Source organism: Hyperolius riggenbachi, chromosome 8 (assembly GCF_040937935.1).
Source record: "Hyperolius riggenbachi isolate aHypRig1 chromosome 8, aHypRig1.pri, whole genome shotgun sequence".
In the NCBI taxonomy this organism is placed as follows: domain Eukaryota; kingdom Metazoa; phylum Chordata; class Amphibia; order Anura; family Hyperoliidae; genus Hyperolius; species Hyperolius riggenbachi.
Window position 1 is genome coordinate 54971009 of NC_090653.1, and position 26487 is coordinate 54997495.

The 26487-nt window shown below is 45.4% G+C and overlaps 1 long non-coding RNA gene across 1 annotated transcript; it reads right to left on the minus strand.

Moving 5' to 3' along the window:
- Nucleotides 1-8296: 8296 nt before the first annotated feature.
- Nucleotides 8297-18371, minus strand: LOC137528164 (uncharacterized). The gene is made up of 3 exons (XR_011023301.1): nucleotides 18206-18371; nucleotides 11773-11906; nucleotides 8297-8652 (listed from the first exon to the last, which is right to left on the minus strand). It is a non-coding gene; the product is annotated as an uncharacterized lncRNA (long non-coding RNA).
- Between the last annotated feature and the right edge of the window lie 8116 nt (nucleotides 18372-26487).

Genomic DNA, 26487 nt, shown 5'->3' on the forward strand with positions numbered 1-26487 from the left:
ATTTTTACCTTGAGGTCAATTCTGCTTTGAATTCTATGGTGCTTACCTTTGCAGTTCATTTTAAAGCCCCTGTTTGTGATATCATCAACAAATTTGCTACATATGTTAGGGTCAACTGTGGGAATAAGTCAAATAGTTTTTTCAAATAAACCTTGTAAAGTCTGTTTTGAGAAAAGTGATGCCAAAATTTGCATCTGGTATCAATCAGGGGTGGAGCCTCAAACTGGCAATCTCTAAATTCCCTGTGTAATGTATGTACCAGTCTGCATAGCGAGTGACAAGTGGTGGGTGATAAGCAGGCTCTTACATGTGCCATGATGGAAGTGGGTGGATCAGCACTGACTCCCTGATAGTTGGTAGCCGTATCATGCAGCAGATGACTGTTCCTTGGCTAGGGGGAGACCCAGGAGCAGGTCTGGATAACCTGCCTGGATTGCCTCACAGAAATCTTTGATTGTAATACACCAGTCATGATGGGAGAACTTCTTGTAGTGTGGTTTGGGAGGGAAATGGTGAACACATAGGGCCTATTTCGGAATGGGCATATTCAAGAATGGGCAAATCTTGACGGAAATGCACGTTTGTTGATGCACAAATCCTTGCTCAATCTCAGTTAGCTATTCCACCCAGCTGACTTTAGTCAAAAGGTCCTGCTGGGAAGTTTGGGAAAAAAGTTTGCAGCTCATGTACACAGCAAGTCTGCATTTGCAAGTGATTGTTAGAGATGGCCCGAACGGTTCACCTGGCGGGTAGTTAACGCAGATATCAGCTACCCACGCCCGTGGCGGGTAGCGGACACATCCTATATTCCTATATGTCATCATTGGGTTAAATGTTGACCCTCTACATCACAGTCAGCAGACACATGGCAGCCAATCAGGCTACACTCTCTCCTGGAGCCCCCCCCCCCCCCCCCCCTATATAAGGCAGCTGTGTCGGCCGTTTTCCTGTGGCTGCAGTAATTAGAGAAGGGAGAGGTGTGCTGCAGTCTGCAGAGAGACATAGGAAAAGCTTAGTTAGGCTTAAGTTAGGCTTGTTAGCTTGCTCCTTGCTGATACTTGCTAAAAAGCACCCCACAACAGCTCTTTTGAGAGCTAATGTTGTTCTTGTGATCTGTTTTTATTTTGTGTGGCCCATTGACACTTGCATATACAAGCCCTGTCTGTCAGTCAGTCACAGCTGGGCCTTACTAATTCCTATACTGCAAGTTCCAGCACTTTCAGTGACAGTGACTACCTTTTTACTGAACGTGTGTGACAGCTGCTCATTTGTAATACTAGTCACTGGCTCACTGCATACCTGTTCAGTGCATGACAGCATGCATTGTTATATATACCAGTCACTGCACCTGTTCATGGTACCTGTATGTGTGACAGCTGCTCATTTGTAATACTAGTCACTGGCTCACTGCATACCTGTTCAGTGCACTTGCGTGACAGCACGCAGTGTTATAGCAGTCACTGCATACCTGCTGGCGGTATCTGTGTGTGTGACAGCTGCTCATTTGTAATACTAGTCCCTGCATACCTGTTCAGTGTACTTGTGTGACAGCACGCAGTGTTATTTTATATAGCAGTCACTGCATACCTGTTGACTGCACCTGTGTGTGTGACAGCTGCTCATTTGTAATACTACTCACTGCATACCTGTTCAGTGCACCTGCGTGACAGCACATTGTATTAGTCAAGTCAGTGCATACATTTCACTTCATACCCCCAATATGGGCAAAACAGGCAGAGGCAGAGTCAGGCCACCTGGCAAGTCTGTTCGAGGTCATGCTGTTGTGATTTTGTGTGGCCCTGGACCAAAGTACAGTGTTCAGAAGGCACGTGCCATCAACCCCCAAGATCGTCAGGACATAGTTGACTATTTAACACAGAACACCTCATCTTCCTCAGCTTCCACACGGAACCGTGACATATTCCTCCTCCTGCTCTGATTCTGGCACCCCACTTAACACTCAGTCGGCCGCCACCACCAAAGTGCCATCATCCCAGGGCTCAGCGGTGTGGAATTTTTTTTGTGTGTCTGCTTCAGATGAGAGCAATGCCATCTGTACTCTCTGCCGCCAAAAATTGAGCCGTGGAAAGACCAAGACCATTGTAGGGACAACTACCTTCCGAAGGCACATGATGACAAAGCACAAACTGCAATGGAATGACCACCTGAGGAAAAGCTGCACACAAAAGCAAAGCCACACACTGCAGTGGAAGATACCATCACACAATTATTTCTCAAAAAGGCGATACCCAAACTGTACCGTGATATTGAAAGGCAATTGGTGACATCTCTGGCACACAGCGTTGGGTCAAGGGTTCATCTGACCACGGATAGCTGGTCTGCAAAGCACGGTCAGGCCTGCCCGAAGACTAAGTCAGTCCCCACACACAGCATCTCTGCCTGCACGCCGTGTGCCTGCCTGCCCCAAGACTAAGTCATTCCCCAGTCCCCACACAGCATCTCTGCCTGCAGGCCACTTGACTGCCTTCTCCGCCACCACCAAAAGGGTCCAGGACTCCAGACGGATTCCTGAATTTTCGATATGGAGGCTGCCATGTTTATTTCCTTTTAAGCACTACCAGTTGCCTGGCAGCCCTGCTGGTCTGTTTGGACGCAGAAGTGTCTAAATAACACCAGAAACAAGCATGCAGCTAATCCGTCAGATCTGACAATAGTGTCAGAAACTCCTGATCTGCTGCATGCTTGTTCAGGGTCTATGGCTGAAAGTATTAGAGGCAGAGGATCATCAGGGCTGTCAGGCAACTGGTATTGCTTAAAAGAAATAAACATGTCAGCCTCCATATCCTTCTTGCTTCAGTTGTCCTTTAAGGCCACTGTTAGCAGCGGCCGTTATAATAATTTTTCTGTTGCGTGTTCTTGCCTGCCTCATTTTTCTGGCTGCGCTGCGGCTGCAACAACAACACAAAAGGCATGTACATGTGCCCATTCCCCTTCGTGATCATTACCTTGCCGCGGTGAAAGAGCTTGTGTATCACAATGAAGCAATGACCGTCGGCTACATGAGTGTGTTGGAGGGGCACACCCAAGATAATAAGGTCGTTGCTTCATTGTGGACAGACCAAATTCGATCAGCTGGACAGTCACTGTTGTTCTGTCATTGAGCTACCACAGCCTGGCGACCATATGCGCTTGAAAACCGCCACGGCCTGCACTCTCGCCATGGTGCGCACCAGTCCAGCACGGCTGTCACTACACAAACAGCTGTTTGCGGTGCGTTACACAGTGAATTGGGTGTGTCAGTGTGAAGCAGTACACTAATTACACTATATGATTGATTGATACACATGGAAGATGTTTTAAAGCACTTTATGCCTCCAATTTAGCATGCAATGTGATTTCTGCCCTTAAAACGCTGCTGTGCGTCAAATCCAGATTGTTCCCCGGGACTTTTGGCGTGTATCCCACTCCGCCATGCCCCCCTCCAGGTGTTAGACCCCTTGAAACATCTTTTCCATCACTTTTCTGGCCAGCATAAATGTTTGTAGTTTTCAAAGTTCGCCTCCCCATTGAAGTCTATTGCGGTTCGAAAAGTTTGCGCGACCCCAAACTTTTTTGGAAGTTCACGTTCGAGGTTCGCGAACCTAAAATCGGAGGTTCGAGCCATCACTACAGGTCAGTGCTTGTCGGCACTCGGCAGGTATTAGCTCTGGAATTACCACAGTTATCAAAGTAACATATCAGGAAAAAAAATTGTATAATTTTATAAGTAACTTCAATTTTCAATTAATTAAAAAACAAGACAAAAAAAAAAAACGTATTTTTCAATTTTCATCATCACGGCCTGCACTCTCGCCAACGTGCGCACGAGCACGGCCATCACTACACAAACATTGCTGCCAAGAGGACTGACAGTTTATGTCCTGGAAGTGTCAACTAATGACAACCCTTTGCGGCTGTTTGCGGCGGTGCGTTAAACAGTGGGTTTGGTCTGTCAGCGTGAAGCTGTACACTACTTACACTCAGGCTCGGACAGAGCCGCCGAACCACCGATGGTCCCATTGGTGGGCCCCGACTGCCCCTCCTCCTGGGGGCCCCAGAGCTAAGAGGAAGGGGGGCACAGCTTGGAAGGGGGGGAATTGGGCACAGAGCGGCGGGGAGGGGGGGAAGCGTCCCCCCCCTCCCTCACCTAGGGCCCATCCCTTCCGCGCACCCCCTCCTCCAGAAGTGCAGCCAGCAGCGAGCGAGAATAGCTACAGAGATGATGCTGTCTCGGCTCCGCTCCGAGTCCGCATGCCGCTGCCCTGCTGGTCTCTGACTGTAGTGTGTGACGCTGTCAAATCACGCTCTCGCAGTACTTCCTGCGAGAGCGTGATTGGACAGCGTCACTACAGGAGACAGAGACCAGCAGGGCAGCAGCGGCATGCGGAGCGGAGATAGCATCATCTGAAGCTGGTAAGCTATTCTCCGCTCGCTGCTGGCTGCACTTCTCGAGGAGGGGGGTGCGCGGAAGGGGGGGGGGCCCTAGGTGAGGGAGGGGGAGGGGGGAAGCTTCCCCGCTGATCTGTGCCCTCTGCCCCCCCTTCCAAGCTGGGGGGGACCTGCATTGTGTGGGGGTATCTCTGCCACCAACCTGATCAGGGGCGAGCCTGTGCGGGTGCTGCGGCTAGGGGGGGGGGGACTGTTACTCACTCACTCACTCACTCACTAACTAACTAACTAAAGGGGGTCCCTGTCACTCACTACATCTACTGGTCACATATACCCCCTGGCTACCTCTACTGGGCACATATACCCCCTGGCTACCTCTACTGGGCACATATACCCCCTGGCTACCTCTACTGGGCACATATACCCCCTGGCTACCTCTACTGGGCACATATACCCCCTGGCTACCTCTACTGGGCACATATACCTCCTGGCTACCTCTACTGGGCACATATACCCCCTGGCTACCTCTACTGGGCACATATACCCCCTGGCTACCTCTACTGGGCACATATACCCCCTGGCTACCTCTACTGGGCACATATACCCCCTGGCTACCTCTACTGGGCACATATACCCCCTGGCTACCTCTACTGGGCACATATACCCCCTGGCTACCTCTACTGGGCACATATACCCCCTGGCTACCTCTAATGGGCACATATACCCCCTGGCTACCTCTACTGGGCACATATACCCCCTGGCTACCTCTACTGGGCACATATATCCCTGGCTACATATACTGGGGACACTGGCTGTTTGTCATTATGTGCATTTACTGGTGACAATCTGTCTCTTATTATGTGCATTTGCTGGTGAAAAGCTGTCTCTTATTATGTGCATTTACTGGGGAAAAGCTGTCTCTCATTATGTGCATTTACTGATGAAAGATTGTCTGTCATTACATGCATTTACTGGTGAAACGCTGTCTCTTATGTGCATTTAGTGGGGAAATGTTGTCAGTAAAAATCTTTTGTCAGTAAATTTTTAGGTATTTGTCAGTAAAAAGTAACGTGAAAGGTTGGTAACACTGGCAGGCTGTGCGGCGCAACGGGAAAGTTACAGGCAGCCCACCTCACGCTTGGGCTTGGCGGGGGGAGGAGCCGACGACAGCGAGCAAGAGTAGGGTGGCCGCAGGCAGCCATAAATATGCAGTGTGTGACTGCGTCGCACTCGCAGAGCCTCTCAGCCTGAGTCAGTCCAGAGACTAGCAGACTTGCAGGCAGCCAAAGCCAGCCAAGAGCAAGCCAATGGAAGAGGGGTAGGAATGGGGTATCGCATGCATGCGTAAAGAGGTGGAAGGTGTGGGTGTGATTAGGCAGGACATGGGTGTGGTTATGTGGTTGGGCGCGGTTAATTTAACCACTCCCATAGGCGCCAGAGAAAATCTTGCACCCAGGTGCCAGGCACCCCAGGCTCACCCCTGAACCTGATTGCATTGTGTGGGGGTATCTCTGCCACCAACCTGATTGCATTGTGTGGGGGTACCTGCAGCCAACCTGATTGCATTGCGTGGGGGTATCTCTGCCACCAACCTGATTGCATTGTGTGGAGGTATCTGCAGCCAACCTGATTGCATTGTGTGGGGGTATCTGCAGCCAACCTGATTGCATTGTGTGGGGGTATCTCTGCCACCAACCTGATTGCATTGTGTGGGGGTATCTGCAGCCAACCTGATTGCATTGTGTGGGGGTATCTGCAGCCAACCTGATTGCATTGTGTGGGGGTATCTGCAGCCAACCTGATTGCATTGTGTGGGGGTATCTGCAGCCAACCTGATTGCATTGTGTGGGGGTATCTGCAGCCAACCTGATTGCATTGTGTGGGGGTATCTGCCAGGGCTGTGGAGTCGGAGTCGGGGCAATTTTGGGCACCCGGAGTTGGAGTCGTGGTTTCAGAAACTGAGGAGTCGAGAGTCGGAGTCGCATGATTTTTGTACAAAATCCACAGCCCTGTTAAGTATCAGACTAAGGAGTCGGAATCGAGGAGTCGGAGTCTGAGCAATTTTGGGTACCCGGAGTCGGAGTTGGAGTCGTGGTTTCAGAAACTGAGGAGTCGGAGTCGGAAGATTTTTGTACCGACTCCACAGCCCTGGTATCTGCAGCCAACCTGATTGCATTTTGTGGGGGTATCTGCAGCCAACCTGATTGCATTTTGTGGGGGTATCTGCAGCCAACCTGATTGCATTGTGTGGGGGTATCTGCCACCAACCTGATTGCATTGTGTGGGGGTATCTGCAGCCAAACTGATTGCATTGTGTGGGGGTATCTGCCGTCAACCTGATTGCATTTTGTGGGGGTATCTGCCGTCAACCTGATTGCATTGTGTGGGGGTATCTGCCGTCAACCTGATTGCATTTTGTGGGGGTATCTGCTGCCATTTGACTACTTGATGAATTATCATGAGGCATGTAACTACTTGAATATTTTATCTAAAATGTATCTGGTCAGACCTAATCTCTGTGAATAACGCCGTCGCCGCTACTTATTTTGTGTTTTGTATTTTTTTTTCTAAGTCTGCCCATGACTCATCATGACCACGCCGATGTTCAAGTGCGTGGTGACACCCATTTAGTTTCGCTGCGGCGCGCTGCGCGCGCCGCATTTAGTCATATCCCTATTGGAGACTGTCCTCAGAATTGCTCACAATCTATTCCCTACCATAAAGTCATGCAAAATTTCTAGAGTACATGTGTATGTGAGCCCAAAATGGGGGGGGGGGGGGGAGGAGGAGGAGAGGGGGGTGGGCCCCAGGCTGAAACTTCCTTGGTGGGCCCTTGGTGTCCCAGTCCGACCCTGCTTACACTACCTGATCCATGTATACACACGCAAGATGTTTTCAAGCACTTTATGCCTTCAATTTAGCAATGCAATGTGATTTCTGCCCTTTTGGGATTATAACCCTACTCTGCATCAAATACGTAATTTTCCCAGGGATTTTTGGCATGTATCCCACTCCGCCATGCCCCCCTCCAGGTGTTAGACCCCTTGAAACATCTTTTCCATCACTTTTGTGGCCAGAAACAGTGTTTGTAGTTTTTAAAGTTCACCTGGTCATTGAAGTCTATTGCGGTTTGCCAAGTTTGCTGGTTCGCAGACTTTTGCGGAAGTTTGCGTCCGCGAACCCAAAATTTGAGGTTCGAGCCATCTCTAGTGATTGTGCAAATCTTGATGAGAACGAATGTTTGTGAACGCATTCTAGCAGGCAAACCACCAATCTACGAAAGAGCAATATTTCTAGTCATATCTGATTTTTTTTTAATACAATTTATTTTCAGCAATAATAACAATGTTTTAATCATCTGTATCCAATAGGGATGCTCATTCAAATTTCGCGGAAATGATCGAAAAACTGCATTTACGATAGGAACTGGGAAATCAGATTTCTGTGGAAATACCATATTACTGCAGAAATCAGATTTCTGTGGAAATACCACATTACCACCCAACCACAGAACTCGGAAGCATTGGACCAATCAGAAAATGTAGAGCCAACTCGGAAGTATTTGGCCAATCAGAGAATGCAAAAAATGACCCAAAAAAAAGTCTCCTTGGAAAACGGAAATCCGCAGAATCGGTAATCTGCATTGGAGGAAAACGGACTTTCTGACCCTACCTAGGGTAATTCTAGTATTAGGACTTTGAACAAAGTTTCTCGGACTTTAAAATCCAAATGCATCCAAATAGAAAAAAATCTATATAACATATAAGTTGATAGATTTAAAAACATTTTCTGGAATGTTATTTTTCCGCTATCCTAAACAGTCCTGTTGGTTTTGAAAATGTGATATATAAACAAAGTAGAGTCAGAAACCATTCAAAGCACTAAACTCTGTCACAAGTCTGTATAATTATTTATAATCCTGCAAATCCCTCCAGCTCATATGCCTGGGAATTTGAGTGTATTGTCATACAGGCATTGGGTACCTCCTCCTTCACGAAGCGTAGTGACTGTCTTGTCATCAGGCCGTATAAAAGCTGAAGGCTTCAAGCTGACTGGACATCAAACCTTCAAGCATTCCTCCTGAGACATTAACAGCTTCTGCTGACCACTAATCCCTCCAAAGATGGCATCTGAAGGTCTCCTGTGCAAAGTTGGACTCCTGGTCCTTGCAGCCTGTATGGTCCTTAACCCACAAGTGGCAGGTGAGTGAGCAATCCTTATCTGTGTGTATCCCTTACTTCCATCTGCCAGGCTTGTTCTTATCTTAAACATTGTATTAAAATGCAAAGAGGTTAAAAAATAACACAATCTTGAAGTAGGCTAAATATTACTTTTGAAAACTGAAAACAAGGACACATTGCAAAGGTTTTATTTGTTGTAAACGATATAAATGCCAAAATTTTGCATACTGTGGATAGTATATAATAATAAGGAGTTGTGTGCCTTGTTATATAACATAGGTGGAAACAGGAGTGAGTACCTAGTTTAAGATTATTTCCTTGACTGAAAGGTAAACTATGCTTAAAGATTTCAGAGGTTAAAGTGGGCCCGCACTCTTGCACAGGACACAGTAAAAAGTCTTCATTTCACATATGAATTGTTTAGAAATTCACTGCTTTGCTTAGAAACTCGCTGCTATTGCTGCCGAGTTATTTGTTTATTTAGCCAGATCGAACTGTCTTATCAGCAGCTGTGAATACTCTTCTGGGATCTCTGCTGGCTCTCTCCTCATACATAAACACTGAGGCTTAACCCTTCAAGTTTCCCTCTGAAAATTGAACCCTAGTTAAAGCTTAAGGTGTTTTTTTTTAGGATTTCCATAAATTGTAATGAAGACACTGTTTCTATAAAGGTTATCATACTGTAGCTATTTTAGAGCAGAGAGCAAATGCTGTGCTTAGTTCCACCTTACCAAGTGTTCATCAGATTTTTGGAGGAAGTTCCAGAGGAGGGGAGAGGCATGTGAGAAATTCTGTATTTTGGAATGGTAAGAGGTGCGTAGGGTAGATAAGAAGATCATTAAGGAAGTGCAAGTTGTTTTAGGTCATAATCTTGAAATGAGTATAATAATACCTGGAGTAATCAGATTGGAAATATTTAGAACTTTCAACTATACTGGTGTAGTTGCAACCAGGAACATAACTGTAAGGAAGTTCCTGCAATCTCAGGGAGGCCCAGAGCAGTAAGAGGGCATCACATAGTATCCTTCACTCCCTCTGATAAGGGGGGTTGATCCTCCAGGTCAGGTATTGTTGTGGCTACATTTGTTATGAGCTGAGCGGAGAGGGGGCCACAGGGGGTGCTGGAGTGTGATGATGGTGCTGTGACATAAAAAAAAGTATGTCCAGCAGGCACTTTTTATGTATATTGCTGCACTAACCTGCAGAAAATGTCGTTGCTTTGAGCCTCATGTTCAGCAATCTAATAAAACATTTCTCTGTTATTCGCTTCCTCCAATCTAAAGTATATCTTGTTTTCTTATTCCCACAGAGGCTCAGACTAACTCAACTACTGGTAAGTTTGTTACAAATTGGTTGATCATTTGCTATGGAGTGGACCGATGTAATAATGATGATCACTCATTAAAGGAAAATGGAAGGGGAAAAATTGCCATAGATACTTACCTCATTAGAAGGAAGCCTCTGGATAATCCAGTGGCTTCTCCCGTCAACCTCTCCTCCATTGATCCTGAGCTGGGACCCCTCACACTCCCTCGACAAGGACTTGTTGACGAGTGTGCGTGGCCACGCCACCGTACATGGATAAGCGTGGTTGCACTGCACAGGAAGCATTGTGCCTGCACAGTAGCACGAAGCTGCTTGGGCTAGGCAGGAAAAGCTAAGCCTGAGCATCTCCAGAGGGTACCCTGCACTTGTGCAGTGCTGTCGTGCTCATTCACGTATGGAACTATGGCTGAGAACTTCTAGGGGGCCCCAGCATTCAGCAATGGTCTGGAGGAGGATATGGGAAGCCTCTGGAGGCTCAAGAGCCTTCCCTCTACCGAGGTAAGTGGTTGATTTTTTCTGCTTTAAACTTCCCCACACCCCTTCATAGAGTAGTCACAATGACATTACCCATGTTTGATCATTCTATTAAGTGGCGGTAGCAAGTTTTGCACCAGCCAAGATGAGCATGAAAGGGCTGTGTGCAAGAGAAAGGCAAGGAGCCAGCTCGGCAATGACAAAAGTGTCGTTTTACAATTACCATAGTTTGTGTTTGCCATCAGCATCAGTGGCTCAGCAATAGGGTATGCAGAGGTTGTGATCACACTGGGGCCCTTGGACCAGACGGGCCCACTAGGGGCCCTCCCTCAACTACAGAATTAGCTCTGCAATGGTGATATGGTGGGAATGGTCACTTTTATATGATTTGAATAGTGGTAATAAGGAACAAACTCCTCTCCTCTCCTCTGATTACACCTCTCTTACTGTGGATGTCCTTGGCAGGTTATGTTGGGCCAGATATGAATTTTTATGTATAGAATGCTTGAGGGGCGCAATATAAAACTTGGGGCCCAAAGCTCCTTGACTACGCCACTGATCAGCATACTGTATGGAAAGTTCAGTTAGAAGGCTTAGCACTGTGATGGCTAACCTTGGCACTCCATCTGTGACAAAACTACAAATCCCATCATGCCTCTGCCTCCCCGAGTTATGCTTAGAGCTGTCAGAGTATTGCAATGCCTGATGGGACTTGTAGTTCCTCCACAGCTGGAGTGGCAAGGTTAGCCATCACTGGCTTAGCAGTTCCATACTTGAGACAGTCCAGATTTCTGTGAAGGAGCAATGCATGCAAAAGGGTGGGGCTGCATAAGGGAGGGAGCAAAGCCGGATTGATAATTTTTCTGCCACTAAGTCAACTTTTTCCTGGCTACCATTTCATGTGCAGCAGTGCCCCTCCCATCCCATGTGCAGCCCCTCTTCCATGAACATCACACATGTACTGTAGCCCCTCTCTTTCACAAACAACTTCCTCGGGCATCATTTTCCCTTTTTTATGTGTTCCTCCCAAATTTCAGCCTCCTCTTTTATGTGTAGTAACACCTCTTTCATGTTCAGGTGCCACCTTGGGCTGCAGCTGCCCAAGTCCTGGGCCTTTCTGGCCTTTTCAGAAATCCAGCCCAGGGAGGGAGTGTTACTGCAAATAGAACCATGCTGAACAGAGGGAAGGAGATAGAATGGGGGTGCTGCCCTCTGGGGGTGGGTGGTTATGATGGGTTTGCTGCTGCTTCGAATACAAAAATGTAGGTAAAGGCGAAAAAAAATCACAGGTCACACACTTCATGGGGTTCTATGTAAAAGTGCAAAGTGTAAATAGAGTGACTAGTTTTAATCACTGTCTAGCATTACATAAACAGCAACAAAGCAAGCTGACAACTATCACCTTCTGTCCTCTCTCCACAGGTGTTCCCGGCTGGGGTGTGGCCCTGCTGGTGTTAACTTCTCTAATCCTGGCCTCAATGCTGTGCAGCCTGTGTTGTATAGTGAGTATTCCATCATACTGAAATACCTCTTATTCTAAATAGGAACATAAACATACCTTAGGAGGCAGAAATATTACAGCTTAAAAGATTTGTTTCTTATGTACGGGATTAACCTTGACATTCATTGACCCACAGTGCAGTATTATTTATAAATAATAATAATAATAACAAGACCAGTTTATAGTATATGTAACATAGCAGGGACAGGTATACAGCACTGCATATAAAACTACGAGCAAAGATACAAGCTACATAAAACACATAATCTGTGTTACAGTGTATGGAGTGTTTCACGGGAAGCCCAAAAAAAGTAAATAAAATAAAATAAAAGCAGAAAAGCAATATATAAGGGGAAATTATTTCAAATACCTTCTGTTTTTGGCTCGGTTTACACTGCACACCGAATGCAGCAAAATTGGCGCAGTAAGCATACCTGCCATTTTGCATCTGCTGCATTTACACTGCCACCTATCCACATTATCCACTGCCATCCTTTATACAGCATGGAATTGGTAGAATTGGCCAATCATTTCGGTCAATCAAAATTGGATGTGTGTATGCACCCTAATGCTGAATACACACCATGCGTTTCCGCGTCGAATGCGTCCGTCGATACGCATCAATTCGATTATTTCCGAGCATTTCCGAGCGCATTTCGATGATTTTTAGGTTGATTGCCATGTAAAGTATGGCAAATCGACCTAACGATCCATCGAAACGTGAAACGGACATGTCGGAAATAATCGAATCAACACGTATCGTCGGACGCATCGAACGCGGAAACGCATGGTGTGTATTCAGCATTAGATCCACATCAAAAATGTTTTAGTGTGGGAAAGAATGATACTTTCTTTATACATTTTTACTTTTGTCAATGTCTCCATCTGGGAATCTGTGTTCTGACAGGAAGTGAGAAAATCTTTTCATCTCATCTCTGAGGCTTCTTTCAGAGGAATGGCTGAACTGCTCACTTGTCGTGGGTGGCAGAGGGGGTGCAGTTCAGCGTCCCCTCTGCCACCCATAAGCACCATTCAGGTTGTAACACCATTCAGTGTTGTAACAATACGCCAATGTGCGCCTGACGCATGGTAGTGTTACCTGGTGGCAGACAATCATGACATGATGCATCTGAGCATGGCTGTGGTCACACTCACATGTGACTACATAGAGAGGACACCTGTCCAGGGCTGGCACTGAGAGCTAACAAGTGTCCAGCCAGTGCAGAAGAGCAGCTGACTGATGGTGAATCCAATGACCTGTCAGCTGCCTGTCTAAAAGAGACATGAGTTAAAGCTCAAACTGTCCAAAACATTTTTTTCTTCCTAAAAGTGTACCAGAGGCGACATGGCATGATAAGATAAATGTGTATGTACAGTACAAAGCATATTAATAACCAGGCTGTTTAACTTGCTTTATTTCCTTGCCTGAAAGAGTTAATTTTTAAGCATGGAAGTGACAGCTTCTGTCTTGTTGGTGCCTTGTTGGTAATATAGTAAACATCACTGATACGCACAGTACAGCCATAAAAGTTTTCCTGGGAGATTACAACTTCTGAGGGCAGGGGGAGATAAAATACCTGTACATGAACTATTGACCTCTTTCTAACTCTGGGACTCTTAATAGGCTGCCACTGATTAGAGAACGTAAAACATGCAACCTACTTTGTAACTGTTTAAATATAAAAGATAACTCTGGGATATTTAAAAAAAAAAAACATTTTTAGGAATAGGAGGATAAATATAATTGTTTATCTCATCAGTTTATTTTCACCTCCACTTTAACCTGAGTTCTAAAAAATATGTTCTTAACTTTTCAAATCATTATTTAAACATGTTATGGCTCTTAATTTGTATGGTTTACTTTTTTTTAATATATGTTATATAATAATGCATTTCTCCTCTTTCAGCCTTTGCTGGCTAAGAGTCATGGAGGAGATAGTCACTGTGGCTTTTCACTTGGAAAATAGTCCCAGATGCCATGAAAACCCTCTGCCCTGTTTCACCTCGGTCCTGTTACACAAGAGTCTTGCGTTCATCTTGTTTACATATTGCCCCTACTGGCATCTTCCTCCTCATCTTATTCTGGATCCTTATCCTACGAATGCCAACGATCTCTCCAGCACACGTGAAAAAATCCCCTCCAGGGTCCAACGTCAGATCTGTTTCTGCGCATGGAGTTCATTCTGCCTCCACTTTAGACTTTATTTCTGTTCTACAACTGTATTGCGTTTAACTTAAGGAAGTAAAATATAATTCATGGCACGTGTACCACTGATTTCAAGGTGAATGCTATGGATGTTGTATTTTATGGTCTGTTTGGATATGTAAATATAAATTAAGTTAAATAAAAACTATTTCAAAACAAGTTTATTAGCCAATTGCTATATATGTTTTATGTAAAATGTCAGCAGCAATCCCCTTAGTTCAGATTTGTGTATTACGAGGACATATATTGGCCCATATTAACCACTTTACCCCCGCGCGTACGTATTTCTCCGCCCCTTTTTCCATCCTTTAAAAACCAGGGACGGAGAAACACGTACTTTCCGCGTTCCCGACGCTGCCCGCGCTCCCGCTCGTAAACACGCCGCCCGCCGCTAGTAAACACGCCGCCGCCCGCTCGCCCAGAGATCAATGAATGGGAAAATCCATTCCCGTTCGTTGATCTAAGCCCCGCAATGATCAGCTGCTCTCCTATGGGCAGCGCGATCATTGTGAGAAAAAACTCACGTGTCCAGCCTCCTTATTCTTCCTCCAAGCTTCCGGAAGGAAGCTTGGAGGTCGCATTAAAACAAAAAGTTACTGTGGCCATCTTGTGGCCAAATAGTAAACTACACCCTACACATTTTTCACATACAAATAAATGACTTTTACACATAAAATTAACTCATTACCTCCCACACTCCCCATTTTTTTTTTTTGTAATTAAAAAAAAATTAAACAATTTACAATTAAAAAAATACATAAATAGTTACCTTAGGGACTGAACTTTTTAAATATTTATGTCAAGAGGGTATAACACTGTTACTTTATAAACTATGGGCTTGTAATTAGGGATGGACGCAAAACTGAAAAAAATGCACCTTTATTTCCAAATAAAATATTGACGCCAAACATTGTGATAGGGACATAATTTAAATGGTTTTATAACCGGGACAAAAGGGCAAATACGTTTCATGGGTTTTAATTACAGTAGCATGCATTATTTAAAAACTATAATGGCCGAAAACTGAAAAATAATTATTTTTTTCCCCACATTTTTCCTATTTTCCCATTAAAACACATTTAGAAAAAAATAATTCTTGGCATAATGTCCCACCTAAAGAAAGCCTAATTGGTGGCGAAAAAAACAAGATATAGTTCATTTCATTGCGATAAGTAATAATAAAGTTATAGACGAATGAATGGAAGGAGCGCTGAAAGGTGAAAATTGCTCTGGTGCTCAGGGGGTAAAACCCCTCAGTGGTGAAGTGGTTAAATTAAATTTGGCCCATATGCAATTCCCTTTTTCTCCTGAGTTATCTCCTAGGAGATAATTTTCCAAATCTCTTTAAAATAACTTTTTACTATTGAAAAAGTACTGAAAAGTTGATGAAAAGTACTATCAAAATTACTATGAACATTTTCTTGCTTGCTGGTAGTTCAAAAAACATTTTATGACAAGGGCCAGTGTGCAATTCATGTTTTCTCATGAGTTTTCTCCTATGTGATATTTTCATTCCTTGTAAATAAAATGCCTTTAAACTGCCAACAAGCGAGAAAATATTCAAAATAGTTTTGATAGTGGTTTAGCACCTACTTTTCAGCGTTTTTTCAATTGCAAAGAGCTGAAAAGTTATTTTAAAAATAAGTTGAAAAATGATCTCAAAAACTCGGGAGAAAAAGTTAATTGCACACGGGCTCGTATTTCAGATTTCCTACCTTGATTAAAAATTGCTCCCACGCGATGGGTGTGAAAGTTTACTGCAGTCATTACAACAGCAAATCAATACTTCCTGTTTTATGCAGTCTATTATTTACGCAGGAATATGGGTGGTGCTGGAAGGTGATTGGAATGTTTTTAGGCAGGACATAACTTTTCAGCACCTAACTATTGAAAAATAGATAGATAGATAGATAGATAGATAGATAGATAGATAGATAGATAGCCCTATATGAAATTAGCTTTTTTCCTGAGTTTTCAACTCCGTGATATTTTCATATCTTGACAATAAAATATGTGCCTACAAGGTGCCTGTTGATGGGAAAGCTGCTCACTCCACCCAAGTGCCTCCCTGCCTCCTTCCCTATGCAGAGTCCCGAGCAGAGTGTAAATGTCAGGTTACTTACCCTGCTCTCTGCATTCCACTAACAAGACAGGGGCACCTCTAGCTACTTATTATTGAGGGTACTTCTGGCTACCTAATACTAAGGGGCACATGTAGCTGCCTGTGATGGGTAAGGGAAGCGAGGGAGAATTGACAGCCGGCACAGTTCAGAGGAGGTTTGTGAGTTCATGGAGGGCAAAGTTTAAGGTGCGAGGGCGTCTGTGCCTATAGGCTCCTGTGATGTAAATCCAGGCCTGGGCTAAGAGGATAATTCATTAGATCAAACAGACAAGGAGGGATGAATTGAGTAATACGACAATAAAGGAGCCTTAAGTTATAAAATAAGTATTGTGGCTCAACTACTTTGTGTCCCTTAACCTCCCTGGTGGTATGATCATTTCCGGATTGTAGGGCCCCCGCGGTGCAATTTCGTCATATGCTTTTAGACCCTAAAAGCAGGAAAAAAATCATACCACAGTGAGATCTGCAGCAGCCCCTGCACTTTGGCTTGGTCCACACTAGACCCGGTTGCAGAACGCAATCCGGGTCCGGGTTACGGTTTTCAAAAACCAGAACACAAATGGATATGTGCTGCACTTTTGCAGCATACGTTTCCGATCCATTCGCGTTGACTGAGGAAGTAGCAGCCAGGACGGGGGGAAGTGGGCACAGCAGTGGGAGGGGGGTTGGCCATCCTCCCTCACCTGGGTCCCCCTGTCCCCACTCCACTCCCAGCTATGTGTGGCAAAAGAAATGAGCGAGCGGGGAAGCAATTACTTCCTTTGTCCACTAGAGGCGGCATTGCAGGGAGTCACATGGCGAGCAGAGAACGTAAGGTAATTGCTTCCCCGCTCGCTCACTCATTACTTTTGCCGCACATGGGTGTAGGGGGAGTAGGGAGTTTGGCCGACCCCCCTCCCTGCTGCTGTGCCCGCTGCCCCCTGTCCTGGCTGCTACCCCCTCCAGGCTACCTGGGAACACCTATAGGGGTGAGGTCAAGGGGAGGAGCAGGTAGTAGGCAATGTGGATCTCCCTCCATTTCTGTGTGCAAGATAGCTTGTGTAGAGGGAGATCTGTTTTTGCATTGCCTTGCACTACCCCTCCGGTATCCGAGATCGATCCGGGTCTGTGAAATCCCGACAAGTCCGGACTCTGTGTTCAGTTTTTCTTCACGGATCCCCCAGATCCATTTTTTTCAAGTGAGTGAAGACAGCTGCTTTTTTTTTTTCCAACAATCATTTTTATTGATTCAGATGTAAGATTTAACACAGGGGTTGACATAGTACAATTCAGGCTTTACAATATACTATAGCCTGTATAAATACTATTCTATCACCCTCATGTGACAGGCATTCATAAACATACAAGGTGTGAGAAACACAGAAGGGGTCCACCACCTGTGGGCTCAGGCGCTCCCCCCCATTATTCCCTGCTCACCAAACGTTTGCCTCTAATGAGCACTCAATGTCTGCCACCTGGGCTTTTCCTCATGGATAGATCTAGTATTTTGAAAATTGGAGGTGTATTACAGATTGGTAAATCTGCAAGTACAGCGATCCGCGGAAGAAGGGGACTGGTATACGTATGTACTGTGGCCTTAGTAAAGGGTGAAGCGCAGCACTAAGACATTTCGTTTTGACTTTACAATATACTGATAACAACCAATCGGGTTTATACATATATGTGAGCGAAAGCAATATAATTTACAATTATCAGACAGCTGCTTTTTTAACCTTGGTATCTGTGTCTCCGTTTTTGGTCTGGGCCCAAAAAACATAGCCACAGATACGTTTTTAAAACAAGTATGAACCGGCCTCAATTCACCTCCTGGGATCCAGTGCTGCAATTCTACCTCCGTCCTCCAGGTGGCACTGTACCCCTATAGTGAGATCGCCAAATGGCCATCTCACCTGAGGGATCCAGAGCCTCCGGGGACCGAAAGAAGAATGACTGCCAGTGTCTGGACTCTGCAGGCGGTGAGATGAAATGCCTTTGACAACTGTTCAGTTCGCCCCATAGGGAAATACCTTTCCTGCATATAGTCTAGGCCAGGAGGAGACCATAATTTTAAGCTTTTGGTTCCAGTGATGGCTGTCTGACACACAAACCCTCCTTCATATCAGTCCATAGTGCCGCTTGGTGGAGTTTTTCAGTAACTAATAATATCTTCCCCTAAGGCCTTTTACACTTAATCTGTTGCTCTCAGTTATAACTGAAAGAAAACTGATTTTCAAAGTAATGCACATGCTTTCCTATGGCAGAGTTCACACTCAGTTCACATTCAGTGACTAATTTAGGCGCAGTCAAAAGACGGAGCTCAAATTACTTTTAAAACACTGTAATTCGGCCGCCAGCAATAGCTGAAAGCAAAATTACATAATTCCCCACCATCCATGGCAGCCTGGAGGGGAAATTGTAATAAATGCAGCCAGGACTTGTGCAGGAGCAGGGTGAGCCGCATATCAGCTTTATCCTGGACCCAACTCTCCCTGCAGCTATTTCATACATATGCCTTGTTTAGGTGTTGTTTAACTACTTGCCGACCGCGCACTCATAACGCGCGTTGGCAAAGTGGCAGCTGCAGGACCAGCGACGCAGTACTGCGGTCGCCAGCTGCAGGCTGATTAATCAGGAAGCAGCCACTCGCGCGAGCGGCTGCTTCCTGTCAATTCACGGCGGGGGGCTCCGTGAATAGCCTGCGGGCCGCCGATGGTCGGCTCGCAGGCTAAATGTAAACACAAGCGGAAATAATCCGCTTTGTTTACATTGTACGGCGCTGCTGCGCAGCAGCGCCGTAAGGCAGATCGGCGATCCCCGGCCAATCAGCGGCCGGGGATCGCCGCCATGTGACAGGGGACAGCCTGTCACAGGCTGCACAGGACGGATAGCGTCCTGTGCAGCCCCGATCTCCGGGGGGGGAGCAGGTAGGAGAGGGAGGGGGGAATTTCGCCGCGGAGGGGGGCTTTGAGGTGCCCCCCCCCCCAGCCACACGCAGGCAGGAGAGATCGGACCCCCCCAGCACATCATCCCCCTAGTGGGGAAAAAAGGGGGGCAATCTGATCTCTCTGCCTGCTACCTGATCTGTGCTGGGGGCTGCAGAGCCCACCCAGCACAGATCACTAAACACAGCGCTGGTCCTTAAGGGGGGGGGGGTAAAGGGTGGGTCATCAAGTGGTTAATTAATGTCCCATTTTTGATATTTGATAATGGGCTACAGGAAATATTCAGATACTGACTCAGCTGGTGTGAAAAAGGCTCCTGAGTCATAATGCTGTGAGTTTCGTACTGTAAACTACATTAAACTCCCCAATAAAAACACTACTGCTAAGATAAGTAGCATCTATAGTTTCAATCTGTCTCCTTGGAATGTCCCTCGCTCATAAGCCAGCTATACTGAGCCATAAAACACCTGACATTTATTATTAGCTTATAGACGATGTGTCATGGTGGCACATTTGTAAGAGTGTGAACAGTCTCTGTGCCATTTCTTTGGCACAAAGTCTTATTTATTTTTTTCATTGGCACCTTTATGAAAGTATAAAAGCCTCTTTTGTTTGGCAGTTATGTAATCACTGTTATTTTTTGGCACCTTTATGCCAATTGCTACATTAAAGTGGAATATAACCCTGCATTTCATCTTTGCTCTAAAACATTATTTCCAGCATATTATATGCAACCAGCATTTTTTTTACTAGACCAGCATTGGAAGGGTTACACACAGAGCTTGAAAGTTGAGTGCAGTGAATTGCAGACGCATCCGAACTTTAGATAATGTTATCTCGTGTTTACTTAAATGTATCAAGTGAGGAATGTGACACATTCTCTGAATGCAGAGAAGCTGCTAGAGACAGAAAGACACTGAAAGCTTGTCTGCCTGCAAAACAGCAACAAATAAAACCAGTTATTAATAAAATGCAAAGTCAGCTCACAAAGCAAAAAACTGTACTTTTGGGAACTTGTAATTTCTAAATGAATAATAATACTTATGCACAAATGCAAATATGATAACCGTATGGCATATAAAAAGTAGGTAAACATGTTTTTATTGAATATTATGTCAGGGTTTTAAACCACTTTAATACAATGGTTAAGGATACGCAAGGTGAACAGTGGTAGGGAAATTGAGTCCATAAACAGATGTGGGCATATGTGCCGAGCCTTACCATTTTTTTTGTTCAGTCCTAAGGTGCTCCACTTGTCCGTGAATCTCTGCATTTTCACTTTCGCCTTTCTCCCCCAATATGGATGTGTATGCGCCTGCCACATACAGCAGTTCATGGGAGGAGATGTGCTGACTGCAGGAGAGGGAGTACTTTTTTATAAAGAAACCTGGTTGTAACTGACATACTGTGCATGAGCAGAGCAAGTACCTTCAGGTCACAGGTCGCCAACTTACTAAACGTTTCAGCCACTGCCAAAGCAATCCATGGGCAAATAAAATAACTCAGGATTCAAGAAAAAGATTGGTAAGGCTCGGCACATATGCCCACACCTGTGTATGGACTCAACTTCCCCACTACTCTTCACTTTGGATATCTTTTAACCCATTTAGGATGGCACCACTCTGGTCCCTAAAAGGGAACCTTAAAGAGGAACTCCAGTGAAAATAATGTAATAAAAAAGTGCTTAATTTTTACAATGATTATGTATAAACAGTGTTTGCCCATTGTAAAATGTTTCCTCTCCCTATTTACAGTCTGACATTTATCACATGGTGCTATTTTTACTGCTGACAGGTGATGTCAGTGGAAAGAGATGCTGCTTGCTTTTTTTGGCAGTTGGAAACAGCTGTTATTTCTCACAATGCAACAAGTCTCCCACAGTGTGATGTCAGAACCATGGTCCTGACATCACACTGTGGGAGGGGTTTCAACACAATATCAGCCATACAGAGCCCCCTGATGATCCGTTTGTGAAAAGGGAAAGATTTCTCATGGGAAAGGGGGTATCAGCTACTGATTGGGATGAAGTTCAATTCTTGGTTACGGTTTCTCTTTCGGTGACATGTCACATGATGATGAGATAGACATGTGTATGTACAATTCCAAGCACACAAATAAATATGCTGTAATTCTTTTCTTCCTTCTCTTCCTGAAAAAGTTAATATTCAGCTATGCAACTGACAATTTTTCTCCAGTCTGGACCCAGTCGGACTACTGATAAGGATTTACAGCCATAAACTACTTTGCTGTAGATAGTTCAGTTTTCTGCCAGGAGAGGATAGATAAAAATGGGCAATAGTTCATACTAGCCGACCCGCGGCGTAGCGTACGCCGCATAAGAGGGTAAAGGGCAGGAAGGGGGTATTGGGCACAGCGGTGGGGAGGGGGGGGTTGAACCCCCCCTCAACTGGGTCCCCCATGTGTGCTCTACCTCCAGCTTAAAGAAAACCTGTACTGAAAATAAAATTCAAAATAGGCATACACAAGTCATACTTACCTTCCATGTAGTCTACTGCTCAGTGTCTTTCTCCTGTCCCGCGTCCTATTTGTTCACTATGATCAAGGGAATTTTCCGTCCTCCATTTTGAAAATAGCCATTACCCCATAACAGCTTCCTGGCACACTGTTAAACTGTAACATCGCCCACTTGAGCCATAGGGAAACATGGACATTGCCTGGTACATCCGTTTTCCTCTCAGCAATAACTGACAGCAACTGATATTTTACTGACAGCAACTGATATATTTCAGATCTGACAAAATATTGTCAGAACTGGATGGGATTATTGTCAGAAGAAAATGGTGAGCTTCTGAGAGGAACTGATGGCAAGGTAACTCTGTAATTTTCATTTGCAGTTACCTCATGTGTTTATTTTAAATATTTTTACTCAGTACAGGTTCTCTTTAAGCTCAGCAGGAACCCCCCCTCACCTGGGTCCCCCATGTGCACTCCCGCTCCAGCTCAGCAGGACCCCCCCCCCCCCCCCTCCCCTCACCTTGGTCCCCCATGTGCACTCCCCCTCCTGCTTAAGCACAGTAGAAGCCGCCACTATTAGTAAGAGGCAGCGGGCGGGGATGACTCACCTCTTCCGTGTTCCATTGTGCGTTCCACTGTCGTCACTTCCTGCAATGCCGCACACTGTATTGGTGTAATTTTTCTTTTTAAAACGGAAGGAAATCTGCAATAATGCAGCTATAAGTGAACATTTGTGGTTACCCACAATGCACTGCTGCTAAATATGAAAATGACCCCTTTTCCCCCTTGGTAAGCCAAGTAAGCATCCAGAGCCGCTGGTGTATAGCAAGCATATAGCTTTAAATTTTACACAGTCATATCAAACCCACATGTAGACAGCCTGTTTCAGACTTTTGGTCCTCATCAGTACATGGCAGGGATTGATACAGCAGTATGAGACAGGGCTTAGACCAGTACAACAGAGTAACCAAGCAGCTCAGGGTGACCCAAACCACTCGGAATGTATAGGGGGATAAAAGGGACCAAAAAGACCTCCTACTAAAAAAAGCAAAGCTTGGCGTAATTTGCCTTCCTTAAACAGAAAATAATATGCAATTATTCAGCTATTAGTGAACATTTGTGGTTACCCACAATGCACTGCTACTAAATATGCAAATAATTCCTTTTTCCCCTTAGTAAGCCAAGCAAGCATCCATAACCACTGGTGTATAGCAAGCCTATAGCTTTAAATTTTACACAGCCATATCAAACCCACATGTGACAGCCTGTTTCAGACTTTTATGTATCAAACGCAGATAGAACAGAGGCGCCAAAAAGAGTAAAAACACTATTATTTAAAAACAGTAAAAAGAGGGAAGGTAAGGTGGACTTACCTCCCTCTAGCAGTGGAAAACAAAACTCTGAGGTAGAGTAGAATGCATTTATTAAACAGTGTAACTCCTAAAGATGCAACGCGTTTCGCGGGCCACAGCACCGCTTCCTCAGGCTATACAGGAGTTCAAAAAAGCTGTATCCAATCCAAGTATTGAATGAGCGCCTCTTTTTCTCCAGTCTGGACCCAGTCGGACTACTGATAAGGATTTACAGCCATAAACTACTTTGCTGTAGATAGTTCAGTTTTCTGCCAGGAGAGGATAGATAAAAACAGAGGCGCTCATTCAATACTTGGATTGGATACAGCTTTTTTGAACTCCTGTATAGCCTGAGGAAGCGGTGCTGTGGCCCGCGAAACGCGTTGCATCTTTAGGAGTTACACTGTTTAATAAATGCATTCTACTCTACCTCAGAGTTTTGTTTTCCACTGCTAGAGGGAGGTAAGTCCACCTTACCTTCCCTCTTTTTACTGTTTTTAAATAATAGTGTTTTTACTCTTTTTGGCGCCTCTGTTCTATCTGCGTTTGATACATATTACTTATCCACCCTTGGTGGAGGGGTACGCCCCCTTTTTTCTCCTGTCTACAGAGAGCGACTTTTATACCCGAGTGGGGTCGGGTACCAATTCTCCCCACCTGCCTTTCAAGTGGTTGCCTGCTGGTGACCCTTTTTTGTGAGTATATTTCTGCACGAACTATCTAGACAGATTTTCTCTGTTAAAACTATATTGCACTATTGGGCTCTCGGTGCCCTGTTTTTTCTTTTGTTTCAGACTTTTGTTTCGCATCAGTACATAGCAGGGATTGATACAGCTGTATGAGATAGGGCTTGGACCAGCACAACAGAGTAACCAAGCAGCTCAGGGTGGCCCAAACCACTCGGAATGTATAGGTGGATAAAAGGGACCAAAAAGACCTACTAAAAAAATCAAAGCTTGGTGTAATTTGCCTTTTTAAAGGACTTCCGAGGCCAAAATCTGCCCCCAAAACGTAAAAAAAGTTAACTACCTGCATGACTTTGTAAGGCAAGGAGGACGCCGTCCGCGCCCTCCATGCCGTTCCGCCTGGTCCCCTCTGCTCAATAGCCTCCCGAAAGGCTGTGACCCCACGGTCCGGGTCGGTATCTGCAGCCTGTATAAAGATGGCCGCCGGAGCTGGTCATGGCTGTGCAGTCCGCATAGCCGCTACTGCAGCTGCGCAGCTCTAGGGCCAACCCTCCGATCCACAATGCCTGTTACGTGGATCGGGGGTCAACCCCCGATCCACGTAACAGGCAGCGTGGTTCGGAGGGTTGGCCCTAGAGCTGCGCAGCCGTAGTAGCGGCTATGCGGACTGCGCAGCTGTGGCCAGCTCCGGCGGCCATCATTATGCAGGCTGCAGATACCGACCCGGACCGTGGGGTCGCAGTCTTTTGGGGGGCTATTGAGCAGAGGGGACCAGGCAGAACAGCACGGAGGGCGCGGACGGCGTCCTCCGTGTCTTACAAAGTCATGCAGGTAGTTAACTTTTTTTACGTTTTGGGGGCAGATTTTGGCCTCGGAAGTCCTTTAAAACAGAACAAAATCTGCAATAATTCAGCTATAAGTGAACATTTGTGATTACCCACAATGCACCGCTACTAAATATGCAAATTATTCCCTTTCATCCTTAGTAAGCCAAGCAAGCTTATAGCTTTAAGTTTTACAGTCATATCAAACCCACATGTGACAGCCTATTTCAGACCTTTGGTTCTCATCAGTACATAGCAGGAATTGATAGGGCTGTATGAGATTGGGCTTGGACCAGTACGACAGAGTAACCAAGCAGTTCAGGGTGACCCAAACTACTAAGAATGTATAGGGGGATAAAATAGACCAAAAATCTCTCCTACTAAAAAAAGCAAAGCTTGGTGTAATTTTCCTTCTTAAAACAGAAGCAAATCTGCAATAATTCCGCTATAAGTGAACATTTGTGGTTACCCACAATGCACTGCTACTGAATATGCAAATTATCCCTCTTTGCCCTTGGTTTGATATGACACTACTTCTTCTTCTTCTTGCTTGGACCGGCCCTGGGGGCAGGGCGCTACTTCTTCTTCTTGTTTGAAGGTTGAGGCACTTACTCTATTATATATATAGATATTTGAGCACTCTGAGACAAAGAGACAGACTGTTATATTCAGAGACTGAAGTCTCATAAAATTGATGTTTTTATTTTAAAAATGTGTTTAACATCATAGCCCTACCTAAAGCGCATCCCTGTGGCTGTAATCTCACTAAATCCCCTAAACTCCACGGGGGGCAATCCTGGCAGTACTTCCATGAGAGGCAGAGCTTTCAGCTGCAGCTCTGCCTCTCAGCGCATCTATCAGCCCGGATCGCGGCCTCTCCCCCGCCCCTCTCAGTCTTCCTTCACTGAGAGGGGTGGGGAGAGGCGGAGATACGTGGCTGATTGACGCGTAAAGAGGCAGAGCTGCGGCTGAAAGCTCTGCCTCCTCCAGCAGCCAAGACCAAGAAAGTCGTGGATTTTGCGGGGGGGGGGCTTAGTTAGGGGGATATTTCGTGAGATTACAGCCGCGGGGATGCAGCGTTTTAGGTAGGGCTATGATGATGTGAATTTTATGAGACTTCAGAGTCTCTACGTTTTTAAACATAATACAAAACAGTGGGATATTTAAAAGTCATTTTTCGGAGTAGGAGGATAGATACAATTGCTTATCTCTTCACTTTATTTTACTTAAAAGGAACCAGAGGTATGAGACCTATGGAGGCTGACATTATCTACCAGCGCTGCGTAACATGTTGGCACTTTATACATACAATTAATAATACTAATAATAATAATTTGTATTTCCTTTTATACAATACCAGTTGCCTAGCAGTCCTGCTGATCTTTCTGGTCAGTTGTGTCTAAATCACTAACCACTGACGAGATCTTCCTTCAGTTGGGGGCACCTCTAGCTACCTAATACTGAAATAAATAAAAATCCAGTTCATTCACAATATACAATATCTTTTTTTGTAAACATGATATCATTGCTTCAGAGATTCTTAGCAGGCTGTACAGTTAAATGAATGATCATTTTTAATTACAGTGAATAGTAAAAAGTCTTGTGCAACACCCATCTACATTCACAACAATGTTATAATTACAGTGGAATTCTGCTGCAGCATATAGAGCTGCAGTGGCTGCATTACATTTTTCTTTAACTTCTTGCCGACCACGTATCGCCGATTGGCATGAACGGGGTAGCACCACACCAATTGGCATGAAGGCCTGGGTTTTGCCAAAGATCGGGTGCGCATCTCTGCTTAAATGACGGAGCTCCACTCTGCCATCAGTCTCCCAGTGGCGATCGCCGCTAGGAGACTGTTAGACTGCCAAACAGCCATCTATTTACTCCGTATGGTCTATGGCAGTGCTGTACTGGGGACAGCCGTGTGGCACAGCTGTCCCCTCGGGCGGCAGAGAAGCGGTCCGCTGCCCCAGGCTGAAACCTATGATAGCTGATCGCACTGATTGGCTGGCGGGGGAGGGAGG